General features: G+C 41.2%; 1 protein-coding gene across 1 annotated transcript in view; it reads right to left on the bottom strand.

Annotated features, from left to right (window-relative positions):
• Positions 1-22,078, bottom strand: part of plxna2 (plexin A2) — a 694,900-nt gene that overhangs the window by 333,343 nt on the left and 339,479 nt on the right.

Below are 22,078 nucleotides of genomic sequence, written 5' to 3' on the forward strand. Positions count from 1 at the left end.
GAAAAATTCTCTTCTGTGTATGCAGTTACTGACAACTTATTTCATATATTGTTCAATCGCTGGTTCATAGAATACTGCAAAAAGATGAAAACATAACCTTTCTCCATGGACATACATGTGCACAACACAGAACACCATGCACTTGCACAAGCATGGTGCTAAGCTGCAGCACAAGTCCACTGGACCGCAAAAATTCACGCTCAATTCGGACAAATGGGCAGCAAGGAGGTGCCTGACTCTTAACGTCTGTCTGTGTATACGTGTGCCTGTGTATACATGTGTGCACCTGGGAGGGGTCTCCGTGTCTGTAGTTATGAGGGAGGAGTCTCAGAGGGCACTGAAACAGCAGAGGCAACATGAGAGCAGATATAATGGAGTGAGGGAATCGACCAGTCAGTGGGATGAAAAATCCAAGCAGTCGATACGGTGAGGAGTGTATCAATTATGTATGGCTTCAACCCTCTTTTTGGGCAAGAAGAAAAAGGAGGAATAGGTTGTTCTCTTTGTGTTGTGTTCGAACATACGGCAGAACACTAAAGCCTTTTATACTGATACTTTTGAAATAAATGCATTATTGCACAATAACAGAAAATTAGAGACGCATGCAGTAGAGATACAGATTTATTTTTTTTTTTTTTTGTGGCGATGTGCCACTGGATCCAGATCTGCACCAAAATGTAATGCACTCTTCTTTTGTTTGCCTCCGTGCCTCCATGCAACTGCATTGCATGAACATTGGAAAAACAAGTTTTCAAGTAATTCTGATAATAAAAAAAGAAACATCAGTGGAAACATTATGCAGTTAGAGTAAGTTAACATATGTTTAAGGATTTTTTTTCTTTCTTTCAGCTACTACATTGAATCTGGATGACATCTGCATTGGGATTTGGCATTAGTTTTACACCGGATGACCTTCTCTGCACAACTCCAGTACATAGAAAAATCCACAGAGCTCATGGTGTTCCTAAGCGGCCTGAGAAAAGTGGAAAAACAATGCACAACACTGTATTTTGGGTGGGGGAGGGCGGGGTCATGTTATCATGTGTTTGAGAGTACTGTGGATGGCATGCTGTAGTATTATCTGATCATTTTTCTAACTACTTTCAAAATTGGTTTTCATTGTTTTCATTTGTTTTTAGTGTCATATGTTCAAATACCTCATTATCAGATACTGCAATATTGTCTGATTTTTTGTTTTGCTCTAAAAAAATCTTTTCAATGTTTTCTTTGATTTGTATTGTCATGTATATTGATACAGTGCATCCAGAAAGTATCCACAGCGCTTCACTTTTTTCACGTTTTGTTATGTTATAGCCTTATTCCGAAATGGATAAAATTATTTTTTTTCACAACACCCCATAATGACAACATGAAAAATGTTTTTTTTTTTTAATGTTTTGGGAATTTATTAAAAAACAACAACAACTAACAAAGTGTTGTGTGGGCCGCTGAAGAGGAGGTACTGCTGGCCCACCACCACTAGAGGGCGCCCTGCCTGGAGTGCGGGCTCCAGGCACCGGAGGGCGCTGCCGCCTTACAGGAGCAGCCAGGATGACAGCTGTCACCCATCACCGGAGACAGCTGATCCCAATCACTACGGAGGTATATCAGCAGGACGGCATCTCCACCTCATTTGCCGAGATATCGTTTCTACCAGAGAGGTAACGTATCAAAGCAAATAGAGTGCATCTTTTGGATTGAGCTAGTTTTTTGGATTACTGTTCCAACGAGAGGTGGAGGTACCTTTCCTGCTGTTCGGAGTCCTGGGTGCATACGCGCCCCCATCTAACTGTTCTTTGGGCAGTTTTGTCCATTCCTCTTTCCAGCACCTCTCAAGCTTCATCAGGTTGGATGGGGAGCATCGGTGCACAGACATTTTCAGATCTCTCCAGAGATGTTCAATTGGATTCAGGTCTGGGATCTGGATGGGCCAGTCAAGGACATTCACAGAGTTGTCCTGAAGTCACTCCTTTGATATCTTGGCTGTGTGCTTAGGGTCACTGTCCTGCTGAAAGATGAACTGTCGCCCCAGTCTGAGGTCAAGAGCGCTCTGGAGCAGGTTTTCATCCAGGACATTGCTGCATTCATCTTTCCCTCAATCCTGACTAGTCTCCCAATTCCTGCCACTGATAGACATCCCCACAGCATGATGCTGCCTCCACCATGCTTCATTGTAGGGATGGTACCTGGTTTCCTCGAAACATGACACCTGGTATTCACGCCAAAGAGTTAGATTTTCACTCTGACAAAGTGGCCATTGGGTTCTTGGCCACCTCCCTGACTAAGGCCCTTCTCCCCCAAACGCTCAGCTTAGACTAGCGGCCAGCTATAAGGAAGAGTCCTGGTGGATCTGAACTTCTTCCATTTATGGACGATGGAGGCCACTGTGCTCATTGGGACCTTCAAAGTAGCAGAAATGTTTCTGTACCCTTCCCCAACTGTTGGACCTTAGGGCCCTGTCCCACTGGGGAGAGGATTAATTGTGCATGAATTGAGTATACAAATTGTGGGCGTTTGTTGTCATCCGCAACAAAAATGGACAAAAATGCCAAATATCCCAGTATGAATTATAGTAATAATAATTAAAGTAATAATAAGCTATAGCAAATATATGATGAACAATCACAGTTATATAGCGCATGTAGTGAAGAAACTGATCTGACACATCGAGATTATCACGGCAGTATTATGGGTGTATTATGAATGCGTAGCGCATGTGTTGCGTGTGCACGGCATCTGCATTGCGGTCATAAAAGAAGCGCACTCTCTCCTTTCGGCATCACTATTCACACCAACAAGACAGCCAATGGAGCATTTGCTGGACTTGGACAAGTTGATCACAGAGTTAATGTTCATGTTGTCATGTGAGGGTTAACTGTTCATGAGTTTGGGGAGTGGGAGGGGGGAAGTTGCTTGGTGTGTGAGATGGTGGTTTTTGTGTGTGTGAGTTGTGGGTAAACAGCAACTCTTCCTTTTGTTGGTGTTAAATAAAAGTCCTGGATTGCAGCAGCTACGCCTTTGTGGATCACAGCATGACCGACACTGACTGGCTGGTATGTCGCTTTCTGCCACATATAATACTTTGGGTTTACGTGACGTGTTTGTTATGCATTCACAGATTGTCCGCAAATCAGCTGCAAGGCAGATGTAATAAAAACGCTTTATTCGTGGCCAATTTGTATGCATTCGCTACAACATATTTTAGTTTGTGATGTGGACATGATGTGCACAATATATATCTGTTTTACACACTGTCCCAGTCCGCTGCCAAGCTGCAAATCCCTGTCAGTTGCGGATATCAGTGGTTAACGGCAGATATACAGCGCATAGAGTGAGTATGTATTGTGTATGAATTGTGTATGTATGGAGTATGTAAGGCGGATGTCATCCACATTCAGATTTTTGAACAGCTCAAAAATCCTGGCTGCGGACATGCGTGCCTCTGCGGATGATCACGGGCGTGTTCGGATGACGGCCGACTCATACAGGCATGTTACACGGATATTGCGGATGTTTGGCGAATATGGGCCAATTTTGTGCGCAATCCATACGCAAATCCTCCTAAACACCAGTGGGACAGGGCCCTTATATGTAGACAGGTGTTTGCCTTTCCAAATCATGTCCAATCAGCTGAATTTTCCCCAGGTAAAGTAAGGTGTAGGAACATCTCAAGAATGATCAGTGGAAACAGGATGCACCTGAACTCAATTTTGAGCTTTGTGGCAAAGGCTGTGAATATGTATGCACATGTGATGTCTTATGTTTTTAGTTTGTTTGTTTGTTTGTTTTTTTATTAATAAATTTACAACAATCTTAAAACTCGTTTTTCACATCGTCATTATGGGGTATTGTGTGTAGAATTTTGAGGAAAAAATGAATTTCATCCATTTTGGAATCAGGCTGTAACATAACAAAATGTGGAAAAAGTGCTGTGAATTCTTTCTGGATGTCCTTAATGTAGATATTAGCTGTCTTGTGATATGATTATTTTTTCTAATTATTTTGTTTTTTTAAGAATATCTTTTGCATTTTCTTTGTATTGTCGTATGTTCAGATATGCAATTTTTAATTCCCCCCAATTAGTTCCATTTTCTTTTACTGTCACATGTTTATGCATGTAGATAGATATTTTTTGTTTGTCAAATTTGTTTTCTTTCATCTGATTCCTACCACCCCCCCCCCCCCATACCAATTTGTTTTAATTTGTTTTTATTGTCATACGTATGTGCAGATATCAATCACAGTTGCCTCTTATTGAGGTTATTTTCTTGCGTAATCTGTCACATGAGTTGTAGAGTGAAAACCCCCCCACGACCACCACATGGGGTACATGTAGCTGTTCCTCTGTATCTGATTGTTATCTGAGGAAAGGCGGGTGCCTGAAATGTTCCGTATGGAATGTGGTCACAATACTTCTGGGAGAACTATTCGCATCTGGTGTGAGATTTCACAGGATCAGGTGTGCATCGAGTGGCATGGCGACACAGTAAATAAACAAATATATAAAATACATCCAAATAAAGTTAAAGGAAAATAATAGTATCAACTGATTTTTGAGCCTTTTGTGCTTCTTTGTTTCTAATTCACACTATACAATAACAAACTTTAATGGAATGTTGTGCCAACTAATAACCCCGACAAATCGCTTGCAGAAGGAAAAAGCAATTACTCATGCACAACTTAATTGCACCATGCACATTTTCAACCACTGCATACTGACGATTCTCTCGACTCCACCTAATCTGTCTGCAAAGGCAGAAATGTTGAGATGGATACCAATGATATCTGAAAGTCCCTAGTTTTCCCGTGGCATAGATTCACCTTTCCTTTCCACTTATCTCTCCATCTCTTGCCTACTTTTTCCCCTCCTAAACTGATCTTCTTGCTCTCCCGAGCTCTCCCATGCCCCATCTCTTCTGTGCCTACCAGTCGAGGTCACATCTTCGCTCGGTAATTTAGTCAGAAAGCTAAAAGGAGGAAATTACATCCGTGCTGCCTTACCACTTTGAACTCTCATCCCCTTCTTCCGTGATTGCTTGCTCACCAGCAACTTTTTAAAGGCTTGCACTGACATTTAAGAGATTGAAACAGGGGGCTGTGAAAGTGTTGAAGAGTGTTTGTGCGTACTCACTTGAAACGACAGCTTTAAAGTGACACATTTACATAGTATAATCTCACCCGCCTGCTTTTGGCTTCTAACATCAGACACAGGCTGCTGACACATTAAGGACTAAGAAACTGAAATTTATTTAGTGAGATATACTGCACTGGAAGTTTGTTGATGTATGCTGTGACTTCCTGTATGTTCTGCCAGCTGTGGTTGGTGTGGAGTTAGTTATCACAAAACACCTAATGGTATAATTTTAACTGCAGAGTTAAATCCATGAGTTAAATAGACACTGGTGTGACAAACCCATCATGCTTTACCTTGATACACAAATTCTTTGTAAAGATATGGTTTACACCTGGCAAGCCCAACCGGGCGATCTCAATCGATTGGTTGATCGAGGACTTAGTTCCAGTTGTTGCATGGAAAAAAGAAATCTCCCTCGGTTCTTTCTATCTGCTTTCTAAAGGTTGTGAGAAGCTACAGTGGAGAGCAAGGCGATCGTACAATAGCAGAAGTGAAAAAGTTCCAATTGGACAGTCCATTCCTGGGATGCTGGAGATGCAGATCGCATGGACTGACCATAACATCATTGGGTTTGGGGTCTGCTATGGACATATGCAGAATGCTGGGGATTACATGCAGAGGTGCACATAACTGGTACTCATGGTGCTCGTGTGTGCTAAACATCATTGATGCACAGTAGATGGAAACACTTTTCCTACCATCTGTCATTGCTTTCCTCTTATGAAGTGCTTCCCTTGTGTTTTCTGCTGTGCATCGTTTTTAGCACACACAAGCACCATGAGTACCAGTTATGTGCATGCCTGATGATATGGACCTTATGTAAACCCATTTTTCTTAGTATGACCAAAGCAAATGGTCACCCCTCTGAAACTGTCCTGCTTGAGGTTTCTTCCTACAAAAACAAACAAACAAAAAACGTCTGAGGGAGTTTTTCCTTACCACTGTTGCCAATGTGCTTGCTCTCTGGGTCGGGTAAAGTTAGACTTTACCCTTGCGAAGCCCCTTGGGGTGACTTATGTTGTGATGTGGCACTGTAAACATAAAATGTATTAAATTGAAGGCTTGGTCAAGATATCATGTACACATGAGCCAGTTCTTGCTGTAGTTATTATAAATCCTATACAATTCCTGAAGTCCACTGGAGGTGGTGAAGTGAATCAGAATTGACCACGTCGCATCGAGATGACTCCACCATCAAACGTTACTTTCCCAGCCAAGGCTGGTACCCATTTACAGCGGTGTGTTTTGGAACAATGCAGATGAACTGTCTTGTCCAAGGACACAGCCATATAGTATGACCACGAATACATATTGGTAGTCCAACTTCTCTTCCAATGAGTTACATCCTCTGTACACTTTAAGCAACTACATTAAACATTCCTCTGTATATCTTTAGTTTTGTGATTCTGTCTACTCACCTGCATCACTCTTGATACCTCATTAACATTCAGAGTGCATTATGCCCTTCTTAGCTTCATCAATCTGCACATCTTGGCCTATTCTCTACCGACCTGTCTCAGCCGTTTGTCTGTGACGTTCTTGCTGTTTGGTACTTCAGTCACCCACTTTTTCCTTTCTCTGCATCTCCTTCTTGCCCGTATTAGACCAATGTTTTGCACCGGGAATCCAGACTGTCAATGCAGCCAGTAATGAGGCGTACGCTTCAGTCAGCATGTGAGGAGTTAATAAGGAAGCAGCAGAGGCCATCGCACATCAACAGGCATGTGTGCGTTTTTCAGGATGACATGAAGCCTCCATGACATACTTATGGCTGTCTGTCGACCAATGGGGGTATTGATTTTGAGGTGGAAGGCAGACAGAAACAAATTCTGATCCACAGAGGGATGCCACAGTCCAAGCGTGCAGGGTATTTTCTTTGTGTGCACAGAACTCTAGTTGCATGGGTACGGGGTACGAGCATGTTAGCCCTCTTTGTCTTAGCATCTCTTCCAGTGTGCATGATGTACATACAAATGAAGGGTTTGGTTACACCCCACTGTGCACAGGGCTGCCACTTTTGCATATATGTAAGTGCACGTTTGTGCGGACATGAATGAGTGTGCAGATAAGGGGGAGGAGCATCTGTAATGAGGCTCAGGTGGTGAGGAACCCTTCAACAAATCCCAAAATGATTGTGAATGTGTATATACAATTTATGACGGGCCCGTATGCATGTATATGAGAATACTGCATGTGTTCTTTCATGGCCTCACATGAACATTTACAATGATGGTATATTACCATGTATGACCTTTATATGCAATATCAGCATCCTGTAATAGCGACTGTAATGTAACTTGATTACGTTAGAGGTTCATAGAAACAGACACTATGAGAAAGTGTTCGACAAGAGAGAAGAGAAATTTATCAAGTTGAAAGAATTAGCTGATTAATGCATAAAGACAAGAAATTATTGCATTTTTTTTTTATCATGGTGAATCATCTATATATTGGCCTGTTTGGTCAGGAGTGTGCTCTCCTACCTCCACAATTTCAGAATGGTGTATGTATGTGTGTGTATTGTCCGACATACAATTCTTTGAATTTTTTTTTTTTTGTAAGAGGTTATTTGATATTGGGACAACTAGTTTCTGTTCAGTCCCTTCAGAACTGAAAAAAAACAACAACACATCTTATGATAGCCTTTCATTTTATTTTAATAAAGCCAATCTTAATCATTGCTATTATATATATATATATATATATATATATATATATATATATATATATATATATATATATATACAAAAATATAAACGCAACACTTTTGGTTTTGCTCCCATTTTGTATGATATGAACTCAAAGACCTAAATCTTTTTCCACATACACAATATCACCATTTCTCTCAAATATTGTTCACAAACCAGTCTAAATCTGTGATAGTGAGCACTTCTCCTTTGCTAAGATAATCCATCCCACCTCACAGGTGTGCCATATCAAGATGCTGATTAGACACCATGATTAGTGCACAGGTGTGCCTTAGACTGCCCACAATAAAAGGCCACTCTGAAAGGTGCAGTTTTATCACACAGCACAATGCCACAGATGTCGCAAGATTTGAGGGAGCGTGCAATTGGCATGCTGACAGCAGGAATGTCAACCAGAGCTGTTGCTCATGTATTGAATGTTCATGTCTCTACCATAAGCCGTTTCCAAAGGCGTTTCAGAGAATTTGGCAGTACATCCAACCAGCCTCACAACCGCAGACCACATGTAACCACACCAGCCCAGGACCTCCACATCCAGCATGTTCACCTCCAAGATCGTCTCAGACCAGCCACTCGGACAGCTGCTGAAACAATCGGTTTGCATAACCAAAGAATTTCTGCATAAACTGTCAGAAACGGTCTCAGGGAAGCTCATCTGCATGCTCGTTATCCTCATCGGGGTCTCGACCTGACTCCAGTTCGTCGTCGTAACCGACTTGAGTGGGCAAATGCTCACATTCGCTGGCGTTTGGCATGTTGGAGAGGTGTTCTCTTCACGGATGATGCGAAGGAGATGTGTTGCACTGCATGAGGCAAATGGTGGTCACACCAGATACTGACTGGTATCCCCCCCAATAAAACAAAACTGCACCTTTCAGAGTGGCCTTTTATTGTGGGCAGTCTAAGGCACACCTGTGCACTAATCATGGTGTCTAATCAGCATCTTGGTATGGCACACCTGTGAGGTGGGATGGATTATCTCAGCAAAGGAGAAGTGCTCACTATCACAGATTTCGACTGGTTTGTGAACAATATTTGAGGGAAATGGTGATATTGTGTATGTGGAAAAAGTTTTAGATCTTTGAGTTCATCTCATACAAAATGGGAGCAAAACCAAAAGTGTTGTGTTTATATTTTTGTTGAGTATATATATGAGGTCTGTGAGAAAAGTATCCGACCTTTTTACTTTATGCAAAAAATATATGGATTTGATTCATATGTTTTTACGTCAGCCAAGCTTGAACCTTCGTGCGCATGCGTGAGAACACCTCCGTTTTTGAGTGTCAGAGGACAAGTTGGGACAAGCCCAGCTCTCCACAATTTCTCTTATACTCACTCGACTGGTAAGCCACTGAAAGCCGAGATAGGCATGTCCCAACTTGTCCTCTAACACTCTGAAACGGAGGTGTTCTTTGTCTCGCTCCATCAGTGGCTCCGTCGTAATGCTCGAAGCCTCTGCGCGGCTTTCCATGACAAAATCTCTTGTTAAAAGTGAAATCTGCCGGAAAATGGCTGATGTCCAGCTCTTGTGATAACCAGAGAAATTGCACACGGCGGTCCCAGCTCCACACAGCGATCCATTTAGAAATGAAATGGTGGTTTCTGCCTGTCAATCGCGGCTCGGAGTGCCGTGCGCCATTGTGGGCCGTCCTTAAAGCTGTAGTAACACTCGTTAATCTCTGTGAAGCCCATAAAATTTTCACCGAAAGCCATGTGAATTTTCCGAATGGTTTCCAGCTGCCTGTCTCTAACAGTTTCTGAAAAAATTCTGATGGAACAAAGCCCAAATCATTCTGCCATTTCCTTGCAATGAAAAAACAACGAGAGGGGTGGACCAGTGCTCACTCAAAGCCTGCCCACAGGCGAATGACACAACCGACAGGCGTGAAAAAACTCACATATGCGCACAAAGGTTCAAGCTTAGCTGACGTAAAAACATATGAATCAAATCCATATATTTTTTGCATAAAATAAAAAGGTCGGATACTTTTCTCACAGACCTCGTATATATATATATATATATATATATATATATATATATATATATATATATATATATATATATATATATATATATATATATATATATATATATATATATATATATAGCGTTGGGACCAGGAGGCAGAGCTGTGGTCTTATACACCTCTCTGCAGCTTCTCTCCCCCTGCCATCCCCCTATTACCCCATCCCCGTAGAGACGGTGCCTGCTCCCAGACCACCAATAACTAGCAAAAATCTATTTAAGCATAAAAATTCAAAAAGAAAAAATAATATAGCACCTTCAATTGCACCACAGACTAAAACAGTTAAATGTGGTCTATTAAACATTAGGTCTCTCTCTTCTAAGTCCCTGTTGGTAAATGATATAATAATTGATCAACGTATTGATTTATTCTGCCTAACAGAAACTTGGTTACAGCAGGATGAATATGTTAGTTTAAATGAGTCAACACCCCCGAGTCACACTAACTGTCAGAATGCTCGTAGCACGGGCCGGGGCGGAGGATTAGCAGCAATCTTCCATTCCAGCTTATTAATTAATCAAAAACCTAGACAGAGCTTTAATTCATTTGAAAGCTTGTCTCTTAGTCTTGTCCATCCAAATTGGAAGTCCCAAAAACCAGTTTTATTTGTTATTATCTATCGTCCACCTGGTCGTTACTGTGAGTTTCTCTGTGAATTTTCAGACCTTTTGTCTGACTTAGTGCTTAGCTCAGATAAGATAATTATAGTGGGCGATTTTAACATCCACACAGATGCTGAGAATGACAGCCTCAACACTGCATTTAATCTATTATTAGACTCTATCGGCTTTGCTCAAAAAGTAAATGAGTCCACCCACCACTTTAATCATATTTTAGATCTTGTTCTGACTTATGGTATGGAAATAGAAGACTTAACAGTATTCCCTGAAAACTCCCTTTTGTCTGATCATTTTTTAATAACATTTACATTTACCCTGATGGACTACCCTGCAGTGGGGAATAAGTTTCATTACACTAGAAGTCTTTCAGAAAGCGTTGTAACTAGGTTTAAGGATATGATTCCTTCTTTATGTTCTCTAATGTCATATACCAACACAGAGCAGAGTAGCTACCTAAACTCTGTAAGGGAGTTAGAGTATCTTGTCAATAGTTTTACATCCTCATTGAAGACAACTTTGGATGCTGTAGCTCCTCTGAAAAAGAGAGCTTTAAATCAGAAGTGTCTGACTCCGTGGTATAACTCACAAACTCGTAGCTTAAAGCAGATAACCCGTAAGTTGGAGAGGAAACGGCGTCTCACTAATTTAGAAGATCTTCACTTAGCCTGGAAAAAGAGTTTGTTGCTCTATAAGAAAGCCCTTCGTGAAGCTAGGACATCTTTCTACTCATCACTAATTGAAGAAAATAAGAACAACCCCAGGTTTCTTTTCAGCACTGTAGCCAGGCTGACAAAGAGTCAGAGCTCTATTGAGCTGAGTATTCCATTAACTTTAACTAGTAATGACTTCATGACTTTCTTTGCTAACAAAATTTTGACTATTAGAGAAAAAATTACTCATAACCATCCCAAAGATGTATCGTTATCTTTGGCTGCTTTCAGTGATGCCGGTATTTGGTTAGACTCTTTCTCTCCGATTGTTCTGTCTGAGTTATTTTCATTAGTTACTTCATCCAAACCATCAACATGCTTATTAGACCCCATTCCTGCCAGGCTGCTCAAGGAAGTCCTACCATTATTTAATGCTTCAATCTTAAATATGATCAATCTATCTTTGTTAGTTGGTTATGTACCACAGGCCTTTAAGGTGGCAGTAATTAAACCATTACTTAAAAAGCCATCACTTGACCCAGCTATCTTAGCTAATTATAGGCCAATCTCCAACCTTCCTTTTCTCTCAAAGATTCTTGAGAGGGTAGTTGCAAAACAGCTAACTGATCACCTGCAGAGGAATGGTCTATTTGAAGAGTTTCAGTCAGGTTTTAGAATTCATCATAGTACAGAAACAGCATTAATGAAGGTTACAAATGATCTTCTTATGGCTTCGGACAGTGGACTTATCTCTGTGCTTGTTCTGTTGGACCTCAGTGCTGCTTTTGATACTGTTGACCATAAAATTTTATTACAGAGATTAGAGCATGTCATAGGTATTAAAGGCATTGCGCTGCGGTGGTTTGAATCATATTTGTCTAATAGATTACAGTTTGTTCATGTAAATGGGGAATCTTCTTCACAGACTAAAGTTAATTATGGAGTTCCACAAGGTTCTGTGCTAGGACCAATTTTATTCACTTTATACATGCTTCCCTTGGGCAGTATTATTAGACGGTATTGCTTAAATTTTCATTGTTACGCAGATGATACCCAGCTTTATCTATCCATGAAGCCAGAGGATACGCACCAATTAGCTAAACTGCAGGATTGTCTTACAGACATAAAGACATGGATGACCTCTAATTTCCTGCTTTTAAACTCAGATAAAACTGAAGTTATTGTACTTGGCCCCACAAATCTTAGAAGCATGGTGTCTAACCAGATCGTTACTCTGGATGGCATTTCCCTGATCTCTAGTAATACTGTGAGAAATCTTGGAGTTATTTTTGATCAGGATATGTCATTCAAAGCGCATATTAAACAAATATGTAGGACTGCCTTTTTGCATTTACGCAATATCTCTAAAATCAGAAAGGTCTTGTCTCAGAGTGATGCTGAAAAACTAATTCATGCATTTATTTCCTCTAGGCTGGACTATTGTAATTCATTATTATCAGGTTGTCCTAAAAGTTCCCTAAAAAGCCTTCAGTTGGTTCAGAATGCTGCAGCTAGAGTACTGACGGGAACTAGCAGGAGAGAGCATATCTCACCCGTGTTGGCCTCCCTTCATTGGCTTCCTGTTAATGCTAGAATAGAATTTAAAATTCTTCTTCTTACTTATAAGGTTTTGAATAATCAGGTCCCATCTTATCTTAGGGACCTCGTAGTACCATATTACCCCATTAGAGCGCTTCGCTCTCAGACTGCGGGCTTACTTGTAGTTCCTAGGGTTTGTAAGAGTAGAATGGGAGGCAGAGCCTTCAGCTTTCAGGCTCCTCTCCTGTGGAACCAGCTCAGATCAGGGAGACAGATACCCTCTCTACTTTTAAGATTAGGCTTAAAACTTTCCTTTTCGCTAAGACTTATAGTTAGGGCTGGATCGGGTGACCCTGGACCATCCCTTGGTTATGTTGCTTTAGACGTAGACTGTGTTTCATAATTATTGTATGGCCTTGCCTTGCAATGTGGAGCGCCTTGGGGCAACTGTTTGTTGTGATTTGGCGCTATACAAGAAAAAAGTTGATTGATTGATTGATATATATATATACACTCAACAAAAATATAAAGGCAACACTTTTGGTTTTGCTCCCATTTTGTATGAGATGAACTCAAAGATCTAAAACTTTTTCCACATACACAATATCACCATTTCCCTCAAATATTGGTCACAAACCAGTCGAAATCTGTGATAGTGAGCACTTCTCCTTTGCTGAGATAATCCATCCCACCTCACAGGTGTGCCATACCAAGATGCTGATTAGACACCATGATTAGTGCACAGGTGTGCCTTAGACTGCCCACAATAAAAGGCCACTCTGAAAGGTGCAGTTTTGTTTTATTGGGGGGGGATACCAGTCAGTATCTGGTGTGACCACCATTTGCCTCATGCAGTGCAACACATCTCCTTCGCATAGAGTTGATCAGGTTGTCAATTGTGGCCTGTGGAATGTTGGTCCACTCCTCTTCAATGGCTGTGCGAAGTTGCTGGATATTGGCAGGAACTGGTACACGCTGTCGTATACGCCGGTCCAGAGCATCCCAAGCATGCTCAATGGGTGACATGTCCGGTGAGTATACCGGCCATGCAAGAACTGGGACATTTTCAGCTTCCAAGAATTGTGTACAGATCCTTGCAACATGGGGCCGTGCATTATCCTGCTGCAACATGAGGTGATGTTCTTGGATGTATGGCACAACAATGGGCCTCAGGATCTCGTCACGGTATCTCTGTGCATTCAAAATTCCATCAATAAAATGCACCTGTGATCTTCATCCATAACAGACGCCTGCCCATACCATAACCCCACCGCCACCATGGGCCACTCGATCCACAACATTAACATCAGAAAACCGCTCACCCACACGACGCCACACACGCTGTCTGCCATCTGCCCTGGACAGTGTGAACCGGGATTCATCCGTGAAGAGAACACCTCTCCAACGTGCCAAATGCCAGCGAATGTGAGCATTTGCCCACTCAAGTCGGCTACGACGACGATCTGGAGTCAGGTCGAGACCCCGATGAGGACGACGAGCATGCAGATGAGCTTCCCTGAGACGGTTTCTGACAGTTTGTGCAGAAATTCTTTGGTTATGCAAACCGATTGTTTCAGCAGCTGTCCAAGTGGATGGTCTAAGACGATGTTGGAGGTGAACATGCTGGATGTGGAGGTCCTGGGCTGGTGTGGTTACACGTGGTCTGTGGTTGTGAGGCTGGTTGGATGTACTGCCAAATTCTCTGAAACACCTTTGGAGACGGCTTATGGTAGAGAAATGAACATTCAATACACGAGCAACAGCTCTGGTTGACATTCCTGCTGTCAGCATGCCAATTGCACGCTCCCTCAAATCTTGCGACATCTGTGGCATTGTGCTGTGTGATAAAACTGCACCTTTCAGAGTGGCCTTTTATTGTGGACAGTCTAAGGCACACCTGTGCACTAATCATGGTGTCTAATCAGCATCTTGGTATGGCGCACCTGTGAGGTGGGATGGATTATCTCAGCAAAGGAGAAGTGCTCACTATCACAGATTTAGACTGGTTTGTGAACAATATTTGAGGGAAATGGTGATATTGTGTATGTGGAAAAAGTTTTAGATCTTTGAGTTCATCTCATACAAAATGGGAGCAAAACCAAAAGTGTTGCGTTTATATTTTTGTTATATATAAAATCTGCCCATTCTCCACTGACCTCTGACATCAACAAGGCAGTTTTGTCCACACAACTGCCGCTCACCGGGTATCTTCTCTTTTTTGGACCATTCTCTGTAACCCCTAGAGATGATTGTGCATGAAAATCCCAGTAATTCAATTCAATTTATTCATTTTATATTGTGCCAACTCACAACAGTGTCACTTCAAGGCACTTCACACAAAACAATTCAAAAAACAAGATAAAATGAATCAAAAGATTAAAAAGCACAATTAAAAAGATTAAAAAGCACAATGAAAGAGTAATAAATAAATAAATAAAAAGCATAGTAACACAACATACTAGCCATAAGTAAGGGAAAACAAGTGCATCTTAAATCTAGACTTGAAAGTCTCTACAGAATCTGACTGCTTTATTTACGTAGGGAAATCATTCCAGAGAATAGGGGCATGATAAGAGAAAGCTCTATGACCCGCAGATGTTTTATTCATCCTAGGGACACAAAGCAATCCTGTGAATGCAAAGCCCGGGCCGGTACGTAGGGTTTAATTAGATTATCTGATTCTGGAATACTCAGACCAGCCCGTCTGGTATCAACAACCATGCCACATTAAAAGTTACTTAGATGCCTTTTCTTCCCCATTCTGATGCTTGGTTTGAACTTCATCTTCAATATGCCTCAATGGCTAGATGCATTAAGTTGATTGGCTAATTAACTATTTGGGTTAAGAAGCACTTGAACGGGTGTTCCTAATAAAGTGGTCGGTGAGTGTATATACACATTCACTCATATAAAAATGTAAATATGTGATTTTTTTAGATATACGTTGAATTTGTTTTAGTCATTCAGTCAGTCATTATTTGTGTTCATTATTTATGTTCACAAATAATGATGCTAGATAGTTAAAAAATAACTTTTCAGATGTTCTGGCTTCTCACATGCTCAGTTTCTCTTTCATTTGAGATAAATTGGTTTATGCTTGTCCTGCACTTTTTAAACGTGCTCTAACTCAAGATTAATGTCTGTCTGGCTTTAAATGGCTTGAATCTCTATCTGGTTAAATGGATAATAATCTGATTTTAAGATGTTCTACACCATGGGCAAAGTAGTTTCAAATGTAATCTGCTTTAAATAGATTTTAAATTAGATATGAGCTTCTTTGAAAAACCTCAAATCCAGTGCTAAACATTTTTTTTTCTCCTCCTGTTTGCCAGAAGAAATCAAGCATTTTGAAGTTCTCCTTAGAGCTCAAAATTTTAAGATGGACATTTTTAAACAGTGTGATAAATGACAATGGAAGAAATTAAATAATTGTAAAAGAAAAAATCAGATAATAATAATTGCAGTTGTTTGCAGACATAGAAATGTGTTAAGATTTGCCACTAAAGAAACGACAGGATCGGCAGTGACAGATTTCTGGTGGTGTGTCTAAAAGTGGCTGGGTGTCTTTGTTTGGCAGAATAAGAAAAAAAAAAACATAATGAGCCCAAACTGCCTTTGTGTCTCACTCTCGTCACGTCTCCCCTCTCTTCCTTATTCCCTCTCCTCCAGCGACACAGAAAGCAGCTTTTGTGCAGTTAAATTAACGGCTCCCCAGTTGATTTTGCAAAATTGCAGAGAAAAAAAGCAGCTCTCCTCTAAGTTGCCGAAACTTTAAACAGTTCGGCACGCTGCCGCTATTCAGGATAGAAGTCACACGATGTGTGGAACGCAAATGTTGCCGTATAGTTTTACCATTGCCAAATCCCCCACATCGCCTCATCCATCACTCTGTGGCCCTATCTATTACCTCCACACAATCCTTCTGGCTCCAAATACCCGATTTACAAGTTGGCAAGAAGGGTAATATTTCACCAGGCTGTCGGCAGACATGCTGCTTAAATCACTGGCTTTATCTGGCCTCTGCTCTTTGGAGTATTTTTCCTCAAATATTGCATTAGCGATACTACGTTATCCGCCTGTACACATTCCTTGTTCTCTTTTTAGCTGAATGTGTGTGCATGTGTGTTAGCAGACTGAGATTAATATGCGATTGTATGCGAGAGTTTCTTCAGCATCAAAAAGAGTGACGTACTGTACGGAAATCATTTCCTCTAATGGGTCTTCAGAAAATGTAAGAGTTGGCATTAGCTTTTTTAAAAAACAACTAAATGTCAGAGCCAAATCAATCAATCAATCAATCAATTTTTTTATATAGCGCCAAAACACAACAAACAGTTGCCCCAAGGTGCTTAATATTGTAAGGCAAGGCCATACAATAATTATGTAAAACCCCAACGGTCAAAACGACCCCCTATGAGCAAGCACTTGGCTACAGTGGGAAGGAAAAACTCCCTTTTAACAGGAAGAAACCTCCAGCAGAACCAGGCTCAGGGAGGGGCAGTCTTCTGCTGGGACTGGTTGGGGCTGAGGGAGAGAACCAGGAAAAAGACATGCTGTGGAGGGGAGCAGAGATCGATCACTAATGATTAAATGCAGAGTAGTGCATACAGAGCAAAAAGAGAAAGAAACAGTGCATCATGGGAACCCCCCAGCAGTCTACGTTTATAGCAGCATAACTAAGGGATGGTTCAGGGTCACCTGATCCAGCCCTAACTATAAGCCTTAGCAAAAAGGAAAGTTTTAAGCCTATTCTTAAAAGTAGAGAGGGTGTCTGTCTCCCTGATCTGAATTGGGAGCTGGTTCCACAGGAGAGGAGCCTGAAAGCTGAAGGCTCTGCCTCCCATTCTACTCTTACAAACCCTAGGAACTACAAGTAAGCCTGCAGTCTGAGAGCGAAGCGCTCTATTAGGGTGATATGGTACTACGAGGTCCCTAAGATAAGATGGGACCTGATTATTCAAAACCTTATAAGTAAGAAGAAGAATTTTAAATTCTATTCTAGAATTAACAGGAAGCCAATGAAGAGAGGCCAATATGGGTGAGATATGCTCTCTCCTTCTAGTCCCCGTCAGTACTCTAGCTGCAGCATTTTGAATTAACTGAAGGCTTTTTAGGGAACTTTTAGGACAACCTGATAATAATGAATTACAATAGTCCAGCCTAGAGGAAATAAATGCATGAATTAGTTTTTCAGCATCACTCTGAGACAAGACCTTTCTGATTTTAGAGATATGGCATAAATGCAAAAAAGCAGTCCTACATATTTGTTTAATATGCGCTTTGAATGACATATCCTGATCAAAAATGACTCCAAGATTTCTCACAGTATTACTAGAGGTCAGGGTAATGCCATCCAGAGTAAGGATCTGGTTAGACACCATGTTTCTAAGATTTGTGGGGCCAAGTACAATAACTTCAGTTTTATCTGAGTTTAAAAGCAGGAAATTAGAGGTCATCCATGTCTTTATGTCTGTAAGACAATCCTGCAGTTTAGCTAATTGGTGTGTGTCCTCTGGCTTCATGGATAGATAAAGCTGGGTATCATCTGCGTAACAATGAAAATTTAAGCAATACCGTCTAATAATACTACCTAAGGGAAGCATGTATAAAGTGAATAAAATTGGTCCTAGCACAGAACCTTGTGGAACTCCATAATTAACTTTAGTCTGTGAAGAAGATTCCCCATTTACATGAACAAATTGTAATCTATTAGACAAATATGATTCAAACCACCGCAGCGCAGTGCCTTTAATACCTATGGCATGCTCTAATCTCTGTAATAAAATTTTATGGTCAACAGTATCAAAAGCAGCACTGAGGTCTAACAGAACAAGCACAGAGATGAGTCCACTGTCCGAGGCCATAAGAAGATCATTTGTAACCTTCACTAATGCTGTTTCTGTACTATGATGAATTCTAAAACCTGACTGAAACTCTTCAAATAGACCATTCCTCTGCAGATGATCAGTTAGCTGTTTTACAACTACCCTTTCAAGAATTTTTGAGAGAAAAGGAAGGTTGGACATTGGCCTATAATTAGCTAAGATAGCTGGGTCAAGTGATGGTTTTTTAAGTAATGGTTTAATTACTGCCACTTTAAAAGCCTGTGGTACATAGCCAACTAACAAAGATAGATTGATCATATTTAAGATCGAAGCATTAAATAATGGTAGGGCTTCCTTGAGCAGCCTGGTAGGAATGGGGTCTAATAAACATGTTGATGGTTTGGATGAAGTAACTAATGAAAATAACTCAGACAGAACAATCGGAGAGAAAGAGTCTAACCAAATACCGGCATCACTGAAAGCAGCCAAAGATAACGATACGTCTTTGGGATGGTTATGAGTAATTTTTTCTCTAATAGTTAAAATTTTGTTAGCAAAGAAAGTCATGAAGTCATTACTAGTTAAAGTTAATGGAATACTCAGCTCAATAGAGCTCTGACTCTTTGTCAGCCTGGCTACAGTGCTGAAAAGAAACCTGGGGTTGTTCTTATTTTCTTCAATTAGTGATGAGTAGAAAGATGTCCTAGCTTTACGGAGGGCTTTTTTATAGAGCAACAGACTCTTTTTCCAGGCTAAGTGAAGATCTTCTAAATTAGTGAGACACCATTTCCTCTCCAACTTACGGGTTATCTGCTTTAAGCTACGAGTTTGTGAGTTATACCACGGAGTCAGGCACTTCTGATTTAAAGCTCTCTTTTTCAGAGGAGCTACAGCATCCAAAGTTGTCTTCAATGAGGATGTAAAACTACTGACGAGATACTCTATCTCACTTACAGAGTTTAGGTAGCTACTCTGCACTGTGTTGGTATATGGCATTAGAGAACATAAAGAAGGAATCATATCCTTAAACCTAGTTACAGCGCTTTCTGAAAGACTTCTAGTGTAATGAAACTTATTCCCCACTGCTGGGTAGTCCATCAGAGTAAATGTAAATGTTATTAAGAAATGATCAGACAGAAGGGAGTTTTCAGGGAATACTGTTAAGTCTTCTATTTCCATACCATAAGTCAGAACAAGATCTAAGATATGATTAAAGTGGTGGGTGGACTCATTTACTTTTTGAGCAAAGCCAATAGAGTCTAATAATAGATTAAATGCAGTGTTGAGGCAGTCATTCTCAGCATCTGTGTGGATGTTAAAATCGCCCACTATAATTATCTTATCTGAGCTAAGCACTAAGTCAGACAAAAGGTCTGAAAATTCACAGAGAAACTCACAGTAACGACCAGGTGGATGATAGATAATAACAAATAAAACTGTTTTTTGGGACTTCCAATTTGGATGGACAAGACTAAGAGTCAAGCTTTCAAATGAATTAAAGCTCTGTCTGGGTTTTTGATTAATTAATAAGCTGGAATGGAAGATTGCTGCTAATCCTCCACCCCGGCCCGTGCTACGAGCATTCTGACAGTTAGTGTGACTCGGGGGTGTTGACTCATTTAAACTAACATATTCATCCTGCTGTAACCAGGTTTCTGTAAGGCAGAATAAATCAATATGTTGATCAATTATTATATCATTTACCAACAGGGACTTAGAAGAGAGAGACCTAATGTTTAATAGACCACATTTAACTGTTTTAGTCTGTGGTGGAGTTGAAGGTGCTATATTATTTTTTCTTTTTGAATTTTTATGCTTAAATAGATTTTTGCTGGTTATTGGTGGTCTGGGAGCAGGCACCGTCTCTACGGGGATGGGGTAATGAGGGGATGGCAGGGGGAGAGAAGCTGCAGAGAGGTGTGTAAGACTACAACTCTGCTTCCTGGTCCCAACCCTGGATAGTCACGGTTTGGAGGATTTAAGAAAATTGGCCAGATTTCTAGAAATGAGAGCTGCTCCATCCAAAGTGGGATGGATGCCGTCTCTCCTAACAAGACCAGGTTTTCCCCAGAAGCTTTGCCAATTATCTATGAAGCCCACCTCATTTTTTGGACACCACTCAGACAGTCTGAGAGCAAAGCGCCCGATTGGGGTGATATGGTACTATGAGGTCCCTAAGATAAGATGGGACCTGATTATTCAAAACCTTATCTTGTACATAAACATCACAAACAGGAATGGCAAAAAGGGGCAGCCCTGGCAGACTCCAACGCCCACCGGGAACAGGTCTGATGTAATGCAGAGGACATACACACAGATCCTACTTTGGTCATGTAGAGACTGGATAACCCAGTACTCCCGCAGCACCCCCAAAGATACGTTGATGCCTTAGTCTCTCAAAGGCCAGAAAATTGAGAAAATGCCCTTGACAGTTCTCCAGGTACTGACGTGACTTATTTTATTGAAAGCTTGTTTTGTTCAACAAAGACAGAATTTAACGTCACATTTTCAAAGGCCAAAGCTTTTTACTCACCATAACATTGCATTTGTTATCAAAACTCCTCTTTATTAATCAAGTGCTAATTTTAACAATAATAATAATTTAAAAAATGACAGTAAATATATATGCATGTGCACACATACACACTGTACAACACTACATTTATCACCGGGGCTCAAGCTGACAGCTTTGTCAAAGTGCGCTGCAAGGGAGAGCAGACGGCATTGTGGGATTTAGTCCTCCCATCGGATGCTGTGCTGACAGGAGAAAAGAAAAGGGAAGAGGGGATGACTGGGGTCAAGGGGGGATTGGGAAAATTGGAGAAAGTGCTTCACCACAACTAGAACTGCGAAAGAGAAAGAGAAAGCGAAATAGAGAGAGTCACGTAGTTGCCCTCTGGGGATAAAAAAGTGTGGAGCTGCTGTGAGTGGCCCATCAAATCCAGCAGCTCTCCTGCTGCAGCGTGTTCGCTGCACACAGCGCTCTGAAGGACAGACAAAGAACAAACTGCAGCCAGGCAGCTTGACCACATCGATGGCACAGCAAAGCCGCACACAAACACAAGACTTCCTGATGCTCTGCCAAGCTGTAGTAAATGAACTGATGCCCGTTAGAGCATGCAGCGACAAATGCAGCACAAAGATGCCGCGACACACACTTGTAATCCCCCTCGGAATGCAGCTGGTGGTTTTGTGAAGTGAGCCATCGGACCCTCTCGAACAGCAAGCATCAACGTGCAAAGGCAGCCCGAGACCTCCATACGCACTCGGCCGCCGCTGCACCTCACTTTATGTTTGCACGGAAAAGGAGACCTGCAGACGTGGCCTCCTCCAATTACACACTAAACACTGCCATTCTATTCACCTTCCTCTTCGCCTGGCTCCTGACAAACCCTGTCGCGATTACTTCAACTGACGCTAGTGTTTCTCCCTGACACTCTCTAGGCTCTAATTAGGCTTGTAAATAATTATTGCAATTAAAGCCTACAATTAGGAGGACTGAAGCACTGCCATTACTTTCACTATAAATGTCATGAGCATGCTGCATAGGCGCATGGAGGAAACAGACCAATCGT

Source organism: Thalassophryne amazonica, chromosome 6 (assembly GCF_902500255.1).
Source record: "Thalassophryne amazonica chromosome 6, fThaAma1.1, whole genome shotgun sequence".
NCBI classification, from domain to species: Eukaryota; Metazoa; Chordata; class Actinopteri; order Batrachoidiformes; family Batrachoididae; genus Thalassophryne; species Thalassophryne amazonica.